This window comes from Crinia signifera, chromosome 5 (genome assembly GCF_055691185.1).
Source record: "Crinia signifera chromosome 5, ASM5569118v1, whole genome shotgun sequence".
Classification (NCBI taxonomy): domain Eukaryota; kingdom Metazoa; phylum Chordata; class Amphibia; order Anura; family Myobatrachidae; genus Crinia; species Crinia signifera.
In genome coordinates, this window is record NC_139221.1 from 201,778,643 (window position 1) to 201,790,962 (window position 12,320).

The 12,320-nt window shown below is 44.5% G+C and overlaps 1 protein-coding gene across 3 annotated transcripts in view; it reads left to right on the top strand.

The window, feature by feature from the left end:
- The first annotated feature begins 5,516 nt into the window (after window positions 1–5,516).
- Window positions 5,517–12,320, top strand: part of KBTBD2 (kelch repeat and BTB domain containing 2) — a 36,400-nt gene continuing 29,596 nt past the window's right edge. The window contains exons 1-3 of one of the 3 annotated variants that reach the window (XM_083188437.1): window positions 5,517–6,064; window positions 9,365–9,516; window positions 11,598–11,810. The gene's annotated coding sequence lies outside the window, so the exon portion shown is untranslated. The remainder of the gene's footprint in view (window positions 6,065–9,364; window positions 9,517–11,597; window positions 11,811–12,320) is intronic. The other 2 variants (XM_083188438.1, XM_083188436.1) reach the window with 2 other exon arrangements.

The window sequence follows — 12,320 nt, forward strand, 5'->3', positions numbered from 1 at the left end:
TAAGGAGCCGTTTCCGGAGCGCTCAGAGGGCCTAGGCAAACCCCAGCAATGCTGGGGTTAAGCACTGTGCAGTGGGTGCAGACAGACACCCCTGCACACAGAGCGCTGAAAGGATGCGATTCCATCAGCCTCTGCTGCGCTCTCAGTGTGCCGCGCTTCTGTTAGAAGCCGCACACTGGACAAAAACCTGCACTAACACTACAGTTAATAAAATAATAAAAAGTCTAACTAACTAGTGAAAAACCAGAATAAAAAAGCCGGCTGCATGAGCAGTCTGTCAGCCAAGCACCCACTCCTGTGGGCACCTAAAATGAACTGGAGCATGCTGGGATGCAGAAGGGGAGGAGCCTGCAGCGTGAGGAAAAGCTTCAGCTATAGGTGCCTTGGCTCCTGCAGACCCTTCTACATCCCAAGGTGGAGCTGTGTCACCGGACTGGACGAAAGAGAAATTAAGTTTGAGGTGGCAAGATGACATGCAGGATGAAACAGCAGAAAGGCATTCAGAGACACGGCTCAATACAGATGGGGACAGCTCTGGGGAGGATAGGTAGAGCTGAGTATCAACCGCATTCAGATGATACTGAAATCCAAAGGAGCTGATTAGTTTGCCAATAGAAGAGGTAGCGTAGAGGAGGTAGAATCAGAGAAACAAACACTAAAGGAGCGGTTAGATAGGCAGGATGAGAACCAAGAGAGGGCTATGTCTTTAAGACCTAGGGATTGTATTGTTTGTATGAGAAGTGTGTAGTCAACAGTGTCAAAAGCAATTCTAGAAGAATTAGTAGTGAATAGTGGCCTTTAGACTTAGCAGTGGCCGGATCATTCACAACTTTAGTCAGTGCTGTCTCTGTGGAGTGTTGGGCACGAAAGCCTGACTGAAGTGGGTCCAGTAAGTTGTGCGAGTTAAGAAAGCATGTGAGGCGAGTGTAGGCAAGTCTTTCAAGTAGTTTGAAGGTGCATGGAAGTTGAGAAATGGGATGGTAGTTTGAGAGAGAGCTTGGATCAGAATTATGGGTTAGATTTATTAAGCTTGGTGAAGTGATAAACTGTGTTTTTTATCACTGGCCAAATAGCTAGTACCTGTCATTTTTCAAACCAAGTCTGTAACTTCACAGTTAGGATGTGATTGGCTGGTGATAAAAACCAGACAGTTTATCACTTCACCGAGCTTAATAAATCTGCCCCTCTGTTTTTTTTCAGAATCGGAGTAATAACTGCGTGTTTGAACAATGAAGGAAAGATATCAATAGAGAAAGAGAGGTTACAGATTTTAGTTAAGATAGGGATGAGCACAGGAGACAGAGATTTACTTATTTGTGAGGGTATAGGGTCAAGAGGAGAGGTAGTAGAGTGGAAAGAAGAGAAAAGTGCAGATGTTTCATCTTCATTCGTGGGATCAAATGCAGTAAATGCGTCAGAGGGCTCAGTTATGGAATTGAGCATATCACAAACTGAGTTGGAGCATACCAATTAATCTCTGATCTTGTCAATCTTATTCGTGAAGTAGGAAGCAAGATCTTGTGCATGGATAGTGGCTGGTGGCTTGGGTGAGGGAGGGTTGAGAAGGGATTTAAATGTATTAAAAATACATTTTGGGTTAGAAGCTTGAGCAGAAATGAGAGTTTGGAAATATGTTTGTTTGGCAGTTTCCAGGGCATATCTAGGGGACTGGTAGATAGTCTTATATGTAAAGAAATTAATTGGACTGTGAGATTTACACCATTTACGCTCAGCTTTGCGTGAGAGATTTTGTAGGTGTCTCGTTAATTTAGAGTGCCACGGTTGGCGTCTAGGCCTACATGGAGTGTGGTGGGTAAATGAAGCAACTTCATCCAGGAGTGTTTTGAGAGTTAGGTTTAGGTGTGATACCGCCATCTCAGGAGTAGTGAATGCAGAAATAGGAGCAAGCTGTTGTTGCAGTGAGGAGGAGAGTACTTGAAAATTAATATCATTAATATTTCTGCGGGGTTGAGGTGGATTAAAGGATTTCAGTGTTTTTGAGTTAGAAGTACTAGAGGACAGCATGCAGGAGATAAGGTTGTGATCTGAGAGAGGGAAAGGAGTATTGGTGAATTCAGACACTGAGCACAGCTTAGTGAATATCAGATCAAGACAGTGGCCATCCCGATGAGTAGAGGAGTCAGTCCATTGGAAGAGGCCGAGAGAGGAGGTTAGAGAGAGTAGTTTGGAGGCATGAGCAGCAGATTTTTGGCTATCAATAGCAATGTTGAAGTCATCCATGATGATGGTTGAGATGTCAGAGAAAAGGAAGTGAGGGAGCTAGGCAGAAAAAGCTTCCAGAAATCGTGTTGGCTGCCCAGGTGGGCGATAGATAGCTGCAACACGCAGCAAGAAAGGAGTGTAAGTTCTGATGGAATGTACTTCAAATGATGTGAATGTGAGTGATGCAACCTGTGGAAGAACTGAAGGATTGGGATAGTAATATTCCAACCCCACCTCCTCTGCTGTCACCAGGCCTGGGTGTGTGTGTGAAGTGGATAGCACCATGTGACAGGGCTGTAGGGGAGGCTGTGTCTGATTGTGAGAGCCATGTTTCTGTTATGGCAAGCAGGTTGAAGTTGTTTGAAATGAAGAGGTCGTGGATGGATGTTAATTTGTTGCTAACAGAGCGTGCATTCCATAACGCACATTTTAGTGATTTGGGGGATGAAGGGAGGCATTTGATGTTTATGAGGTTAGCTGGTTTACTATGTTCCTCAGAGTAAGGTTCCTGCGAGCGGGGCAAGCAGCTGGGGCCTGGATTAAGTAAATTGTCACCAGCTAATAGAAGCAGTAGAGAGAGATAAATGTAGCTGCAGGTGGTTAATAGCACTGTAACATAACATTTACATAGAATACTATATATTAAAAGGCTAATGCTGCGCCTCACCTCTATGGGGGAATTCAAGTGTTTTGCACGCCAGATGCACTACATGGTGCTCATCAACTTAATTCAATGTTGCTCCATTTGGGAGTGCACAGATGCTGGCATTATGTCGTTCTGTCCTTTTCACTGGCTTATAACTACAACAGCTATATTTGCGAACAGCAGCAGACATTTCACCGTGGCAATCAGTGGTCAAAGTGGGAATTTTGAATTGGGGAGTATAGAAATAAGAAAGGGATTTAGGAGTGAATTTTGCGAAGATTGGAGTTCTATTGAAAATGGGATGTTGCCCATAGCAACTAATTAGACTCTACTTATGTATTTAGAACATTCTAGAAGACAATAGATAGAATCTGATTGGTTGCTTTGGGAAACATCCCATTTTCACTAGATATCTCATCTTATACCACATTCACACTGCCAAGGTAAACAACCCTGCATGAACTGCAGCGCCGGACCGCCGTTCTCACTGCTAGGTAAATTACCGGGTGAAGCAGTTCTACCTGGTATTTTGCCTTTCAACACGGGTCCTTTTGCAGTATGAACGGGTCAACCCAGGTCGGAATCCAAAGCAGGGTTGGAGACCCGGGAAATTCGAGCAGGGTTGTGCTGTTCACACTAAAAAAAAAAACCCCGTGTTGAAAGGCAAATTACGAGTCAACATGCTTTACGCGGTCATTTGCTTGGCAGTGTGAACGTGGTATTAGTAAATTTACCACTTAGTGACCATTCTAGGACATATAGTATAGTGTGCTAAAGGTGTGCGCATGCGCCATAAAAGGAGGCATGTCCTTAAGATGACAGGGTCAGTGAGTCAGACAGGGTGGTGATGCTCACACATGGACACATGCTCACACATGGAGAGATGCTGACACACTAACACAAGAAGGTTGACATACACACTGACACATGAACAGCCATCATTTGATGGTGGGCTTCCAATGTCCATCCCTAATTTTGACTATACTAAAGCATTAGATTGTACACAATATAGTCAGAATTGGCCTGCCTGATCTATTTTTTTCTTGTAATGCCGATCCCTCAGGGGCGTGTATAAGCAGTGCATCTGACTGCGTGCATGGGTGGTCTGCCACATATATATATATATGTATGATGTAGGTCCCGGCACTCTAGCAGATGTGTCTCGCAGAGACTTAGGTGCTCTTCAATCCCACTAGGGAAAATGTGCAGCGAATGGAACACTGAAGTCACTCTAAGATTTTTAAACTGCATGGCGGCAGTAATCAAATAAAGCAAAAAACACAGGTATAGTGCAAATCACTATACCTGTGTTTTTTGCTTTATTCGATTACTGCCGCCGTGCAGTTTAAAAATCTTAGAGTGACTTCAGTGTTCCATTCGCTATATATATATATATATACTTCTTCATCTTTGCAGCCACTGCTTGCGCTATGGAACTTACATAGGAATCTTTGTGCAACACCATCCTGGGACCACACCACCACCTATTACCTTTAGTAAAGAGCCCAAAGCATGGCGAGCGAATTATGATTTTCTATAACTTCCAACTGTCCCGCTTATAGCGGGAACACCACTTTTTTTTGGGACATTCCCATGTCCCGCCTGGGGCTTTAGGGTGAGATTTAATAGGATGAGAGATTCAGAAAGTGAGAGATTTGGTGAGAAATCTCCAGTTTTTTTAAAGCGGCAATCATTTACACTGCTAAATCAAACTGGTTTTGCAGTGCAAATGATTGCCGCTTTAAAAAACTGGAGATTTCTCACCAAATCTCTCACTTTCTGAATCTCTCATCCTATTAAATCTCACCCATAGTGTCCCGTGGTGGAGGGAGCAGTTGGGAGTCACCCCTTGTCACCCATTCCTGCAGCCAGAGGGGCTGGGGGTATAGCCATGCCACCACAGTGGCGAGAATGTGGCATAGCCCACGCCCCAAAAATTCCAGCGTGCGACTACGATGCGCACACTGTCCCTCCTTCCAAGCATGAAATGTTGGGAGGTATGCTATTCTGAAAGCAGCTAACGTAACTGGCGAAGCGCTAGCCACAAAGATGAGGAAGTACCTATTTTTTTATTGTAGAAACACCAGGTTAACTTATGTCTCACTCCTAACTCAGGTTCTATAGTTTCATAGTTTTGAACAACATGTGATCCATTCTATAACACTCCTATAGTGGTGGCATCTCAGTAGTATAACAAAATAACAGCCCGACTTTACACTATATTATATATACGCACACACACACATATATATATATATATAATATAATATATATATATGCACAGCAGCAGCAGCAGCACAGATCGCTTGCTGACTCATACACCGTGACATTCGAAATTCCCGAGCGCGGGAAGGTAGATGCCTGGGTCCGAATCAAGTGCAGCCTACATGACGTGGGGGACCGAAAACAACGTCGCTAGGAATGCCGTGACCGCGTGACGTCAACACATAGCGCCACTTATCGGCGTTCAAACACTAGAGTTATACTGTGCCAATTACATCCATCATTATCTCCAACCCCATTTTGGCGAAGCCAAGCCAATCGCCCTCTAGCGTCAACAACTAATAGATGTTCTAGAACTCTCACAGAACAACATTAGCTGCTGGCCGGTGCGGCGTTACGGATAGACCAATAAATAGAACACGTTATCGCATCGCTAATGCTCTCCGGCGCTGGGCGGCAGTGTGCCCCTGTAATCGTGTTGTTGATGATCGCGCTGTAAAAGCAGTCACTACAGGCAGGCAGCAGCGCCGTGACGTACACCATTGCGCGTGACGTTGAGCGACCAACCGCAGACCAACGCTGAGAGACGACCCTGTTGCTATCGGCGCAGTAGCCGCGGCTGCTATCAGTGGGAGGGGCGAGGAGTGGGCGTGGTGCAGAGAGCGCTGCTGGCTGGAGACTGCCCTGCGCACTTCCTACAGCCGCTCTTTTTTTCTTGAACCAAAACTTTATTGCGACTTTACACAAGCCCCCAAAGGCTACTGCCTGGCCACCGCCACCACCTTCTTCCTCTCTCCGCCCTTGTTCTCCTCTCCCGAACGCACCGCTGGTTGATTGGAGGGGGCGTCGGTGGCAACAACGGCAACGCGAGGTCACAGTCACACCCGGAAGGAAGAGACTGGAGAGGAGACCGCAGACATAGGGAGACCGCCTGCGCCCATCGCCTCCTCAGTCAGCATCATCCCCACCCTGGTGAGTGTCGGCATTGTGTTACTGCGGCTACATAGTCGTTTCTCCGTGCCCGTGTAATCTTTATCTGTCTCATAGTATCCATCCTCTGTGTGTGTATGTATACTGTATACAAATACACCGCCTGTGTCCATTGTATAACAGTAGTGTTTTTTTATTTTATTTGTATTCATTTGAATTGCGGTATTATGTGGCATTTGTTTATTAAATATTTTTTTCCTGTGTATTATGGTCACATACGCCTATAATACATGAGTTTATGTTCTGTCATGTGTATGTCATCTCTTTACACTTTACATCGGTTCCATTAGCCGTTTTGATGTGCTATACAAGTATCGGTTTCTGTTATTACTGTTTACAGTGATTTATTGTAATACATGAGACCCATGTGTTTAAATTTGAGCTCTAGCTCATATCTGTTCTAGTTGTGAAACTAAGGGGTCTATGTATTAAAGGAGAAAATAGAATTGCACATAGTTATAGATAATTAAAATGTATGCATAATTGTAACATACAATAAATACCTGGGCAGTTAAGGACCACAGAAAATCCTAAATAAAACTTCATAAAATATCCACAATTAAGGTGCGTACACACAGGGGCGATTTTGTGCAAAATCGCGGGAAATATGGTCGCTGAGCGACCATATTGACCGCAATGGGAGTGTGCACCGGCGATATATCGCCGGGTGCGCGCTCCCGTTTTTGCCCCTGTGGTGATCGCTGGTCGCAGGAACATGCTCCTGCGACCAGCTGATTACCACTGCCGGGCTCCCCCCGGCAGTTTCTTTTTCATCAGCGACCATCTCTGGTCGCTGATGTAAAGTAGAAACTGAGCAATATATCTCCCCCGTGTGTACACAGCATTAGTGATGATTCTCGAATGGACAGTCAGTGGCGGGGGTCCCTCTGGCGCATGGGAACTAGTACTAGTTCCCATGCACCGGAGGGACCCCCGATGCCGACTGTCCATTCGCGCAGGAACTTTGCGGCTGCGGGGGTCAGAGCCGTAGAGGATGATGGGCCTGAGGTCAGAGCTGTAGAGGATGATGTGCTCCGCCGCTGCTGCTGAATCAGGCCCAATATCATACAACTGCGGTCTATGATGGTCGGAGCCGGAGGGGATGATGTGCACCGCTGCTGCTGAATCAGGCCCAATAGCATACAACTGCGGGCTGCGGGGGATGATGGTCGGAGCCGGAGGGGATGATGTGCGCCACTGCTGCTGTACCTCCCCCCCCGCAGCCGCGAAGTTCCTGCGGCGAATGGACAGCCTCCCCATAGCAGCAGCAGATACCCCCCTTCTCCCAGCACCTGGGGACAGCTTTCCCAGTGCTGCATGCTGTGGACCCGCTGCGGGTGCCTGCACCCGCAACGGGACCATTTACACCGGCCTTTACACGGGTCCTATCCGGGTTCTACCCAGGTCAGGACCTGGGTAGAGGACCCGTGTAAATGGACACGGATATACCCCATTTACACCGCCGATGATCCGGGTCTGACCCGCTGCTGACTTGGATTTTTCGGCGGTGTAAAAGGGGTATTATTTATATGTGTGTGTGTGTGTGTATATATATATGTGTGTATATATATATATATATATATATATATATATATATATATATATATATATATATATATATATATATATATATATATATATATATATATATATATGGTATGACAATAGCTAGTTACTATAGCTGTGGTTCCTAAACTGTGCCGTGGCACGCAGTGGAGCCTTGTGTTGGTAGTCCTGGACCAATTAAAATTAGTGCTTATATAATACACATTCTTTACTTAATTTATTAATGTTTACTAAAATACTCCATTAGATCCTTTTGGCCGCAGTGAAAACATGTGCCGTGATTCAAAAAGTTTTGGGAACCACTGTACTCTAGTATAAATGAGCAATTGTACTGACACACATTGGACAGATGTGTCTACTATTCCCTCATTTCACATCATACTTTATATATAAGCTGTGTACTGGAAGCAAAGTCTACTTCTTCCACAGCCTTTACATTTCCCTATAGCAACTTGTTATCTTAAATTAAAGACTTATGGCCATAGTCAAATGTGTTTGCATAATGGTGTGTTCGGCTGTTGGCACCAGCATTTCAGCTTGCACCAGCCAGGCTGGATAGCTGAAATCCACGAAAAGTCACCCGTCTGAGTGTTCATTGGGTTTTTCCATTATGTGCAGGTAAACCTGGCCTTAATTTGCACAAAATAAAATATTTAGACAAGACACAATGCGACAATTGAATACGGCCATTAGTGCCTACTTGGTAATCAAAGCATTGTGTGATATTCCCTTTTTGTCATGTTTGTCAGGAATAATACTTTTGCTCTTCCCTGTAATGTCTAATTACCTTAGTTTTATTTTGTAATGGACATAACGCAGTTAACTATACAACAGTGGTCAGGGAACTCGATCCTCATTACCCCACGCAGTGCATGTTTTGCAGGTAACCCAGCAGGTGCACAGGTGTACTTATTACTCAGACACATTTTATAAGGTCTGCAGGTGGAGTTAATTATTTCACTTGTGATTCTGTGAGGAGACCTGCAAAACATGCACTGTGTGGGGTAATGAGGACCGAGTTCCCTGATTACTGCTATACAATGATTGTAAAGTCGGGGACACATTGAAGCGACAGGGATTTGTTCCGACATCTCCGTCAGGCCCAGATCACCTGTAGACAATGGAGCGATGTTAATGAAGGATAAAACTATCACTCTTCTACTGTATCTTCATTAACATGCATGGTATTGCTAGTAATGTCGCTAGGTTTTTAGCAAGCATAGTGCACCTGTTGTGAATGCAGGCTGAGCGATATGTTGGTCCGATTCGTCCAACCAGAAAGAATATCGCCCAGTGTGTGCACGGCTTAAGTGATCTTTTATTGCAAATTTTTCGAGACGTGCAGTATTTAGATGGTATTTATCTTTCACAATTTTATATTTCTGCTTTGATAATCACCTTTCAATTGGCAGACTGTATTTTCTGCCTTGCAAATGACAGGTTGTATTTGAAAAGTGATAAGAGGGCAAAAAAATTGTTCTAAAATGTAGGGTAATCTCTGCATTATTGACCACTCTCATATTGGCTAAATATTAAGAGATGCCTATAAAACCATCCAAATTAATGGCCAATATGTCAGAAATAAACATAATCCAATAATATATTTGACTGGAATTGGTTTATATTGTGACATCAGGGGAAATTTATGAAAGCTGAGAGAGTTGAAGTATTAACCAATTGATTTCACCTTTATGCTGTTTGGAAATTCACACTTAGGAGCTGTGTGCAGCATCCATTCACCTCCCGGACGATTACCTTAGTGCTGTGCTTGCCCCAGTGCAGCGGTCCGGGTCCCGGCGGCGATCGGCGCTGGAAGCTGCGGCTCAGGAACCGCCTGCACCGGGTGGGAGGTTGCGGCAGTGTAAAAGGTAACAAACGCTGGGTCCAAAAACCCGGGTGCGACCCGGCGTTTTGGTATAAAAGGAGTATTACTGAAATATCGTTTTTCTTTGAATACAGCTAGACTCAGTCATAGATCTGCTTTTATCAGTCTTTACCACATTTCTTGGAAAACTTATTATCAACTTGGATTTTATTGTCTTCTTTATGTGGATGATGCTCAAATTTGCCTATCATCTAAGATTTTTTTCCCCCCTGTCATTGTTACTGAATGTTTTTTTTTTTACCTTGGATGTCATCTCACCACCTTAAACTTCTTATTAAACAGAATTTTTAATCTACCATAATAAAAGTACAAAGGTTGGCTGGTTTAAACACCTTAGCTTAGTTTAAACACCGTGACTTATTAATAAAATCCTATTTAAGGAATCCCTGGTAATATTCCAGGTACTTGTGTATTATCACGGCTCCCACGATTTCCATCTTATGGCATCTTATACAATTTAAATTTGTATACCATTGTATATGGCATACAATGGCATACAATGAGATTTTTAATTGTATAAGCACCCTAATGGGTGCTCACAATGTTAAATGCACCCCCACGCCACCACCACTATCAACACGTCCTCTGACCTTTTCAAACCCCCACTATCCATGTCGGCATTGAGTTGATTTTATATAGTGTGGCGAGCCACCGAGCCCGAAGCGTGGCGAGCGGCCGCGTTTTGCTTTACATGTATTACGCGTCCCCTCGCTGCGCTCGCCACACTTTCTATTCTCAACTCCACGCCGATGTGGATAGTGGGGGTATGAAAAGGTCGTAGGACGCGTACCGCCGCCCCTCGCGGGCTCGCTGCGATCGCCACGCTTCGGGTTGGTGTTGATAGTGGGGGTGGTACATGCATTTTACATGATTTCAAGTCATGTCCTTAATTTCAATTAAAAATGACATTGCATCGCATGCGATCTCATGCAATCTTATAGGGGGGCAATTAACATTAAGAGCACCCATTCGTGTGCTTATACAATTTAAAATCTCATCTCATCGTATGCCATATACAATGGTATACAATTTTAAATTGTATAAGATTGGGTCCCATCGCGGCACATCTCATCTCATTGCATTCCATCTTAAGCCTTATGGTATGCGATGAGATGGGAGCCGTGATAATACACAAGTACCATATTCCACATTCTTGTTTGTGGTCTTCATTTAAGTAAGCTAAGCCAATGCAGTAAATCACACAAACCACAAGATACAGATTGGTGAATCAGATAAGAGAGGTGTTCAATCTGCCTAGCATCAAGCAGAGTTTACATTCACAATCTTGAAGAGTAAAGCAGGGTACACTTGTTCGATCCACGGCTGATCGGGTTAACGCTCCTGATAACCAGGCTGTGTGTTTATCTAGCTGTGACCCACTTTCACCCCTGTGAGGTGGAAGAAGCAGGAGGGGGTTAGCAGCTCTCTTTATGGGGATCAGGAGGTCACATGTGCAGCATAAAAGATGCAACATCCTGGTCTGGAGCGATGCAGGTGTGTTATAAGCCACTTATCGGTTGCCGCTACTGCATGGGCACTGCATACACACCTATACAATCTAGCACCCATTCAACCGATATTGGGAAAACTTGCATCGATTGTATAGATGTGTACCCAGCTTAAAACACCAACACATTAATCAAAGCTTGATGCTCGGCAGATTTAGCACCTTATCTGATTCAACTCCCAATATCTTTGTTGGGTGTGATTTACTGGTTTGGTTCACTTTGCTTAGATGATCACAAGCAACAATAATGTATAATAATACTAGGGAGCCTAGTAACTTTGGGTTGTTAATATTAGAAAGCATTAAAACATGGTTGATCATGGTTTGTAATACATAGCAATGTTTCACAGTATAACAAACAGGATCCCTTTTTTTTTCCATTAAAACTTTAATGCATAATAAATTGGTTGAAACAAAATAAAAACGGTTTAAACCAGTTACTGAACTATTTTTCAGGCTACACCAGAGATTGCCAAACTTTTTTCAATCACGGCACCCTAGCTAGAGCAGTGGTTATCAAAGTCCGTCCTCAGGACCCCACACTTCATGTTTTTCAGGGCACCTGACAGCCTTTGAAAAAGCTGTAGACATTCCAGCGAAACGTTTTAGTCTGTCACCCCACTTCTGGGTTTCACCACCACCTACATGTTTCTTCAATGGATACCTGAACCAAGACTGCACTTGGCACCAATCAGAGGACCTTAATCCAGCTGACACCACTCCACAGTGTTAAACCCCCCAGCATTGCTGCTGCAGGACTCCCAAAAATTGTAAGTGGTCACATCAAGATTGTCTCGCTTTTATATCTACCTCTGTGCCTAATACAAAGGCCCATTCTAGGAACAGGATCCTAAGTAAAAGAAACCCAGGGATTTGGTACTTGTTTCCTAGCACGGCCACACCGATTTACATCGGGGTGGTCGTGTCGGAATAATCGCGTCGATCGCATGCGACCGACCCGATTTTTTGATTGAATCAAATGTGATTAGGGTCCCTGGGACCCGATTTTACATTGGATTCAATGTAAAATATTCCCTAGACCCCCAAAATTTACAACGTAAACCCCACCCCACGATAGACGCCAACCCGAAGCCTGGCGAGCGCAGCGGTGCACGTCCTCCGACCTTTTCATTCCCCTACTATCCACGTCGGCGTGGAGTTGAGAATATATAGTGTGGCGAGCCACCGAGCCCGAAGCGTGGCGAGCGGACGCGTATAACTTCACAGGTATACGCGTCCCCTCGCGGGGCTCGCTGCGCTCGCCACACTATATATTCTCA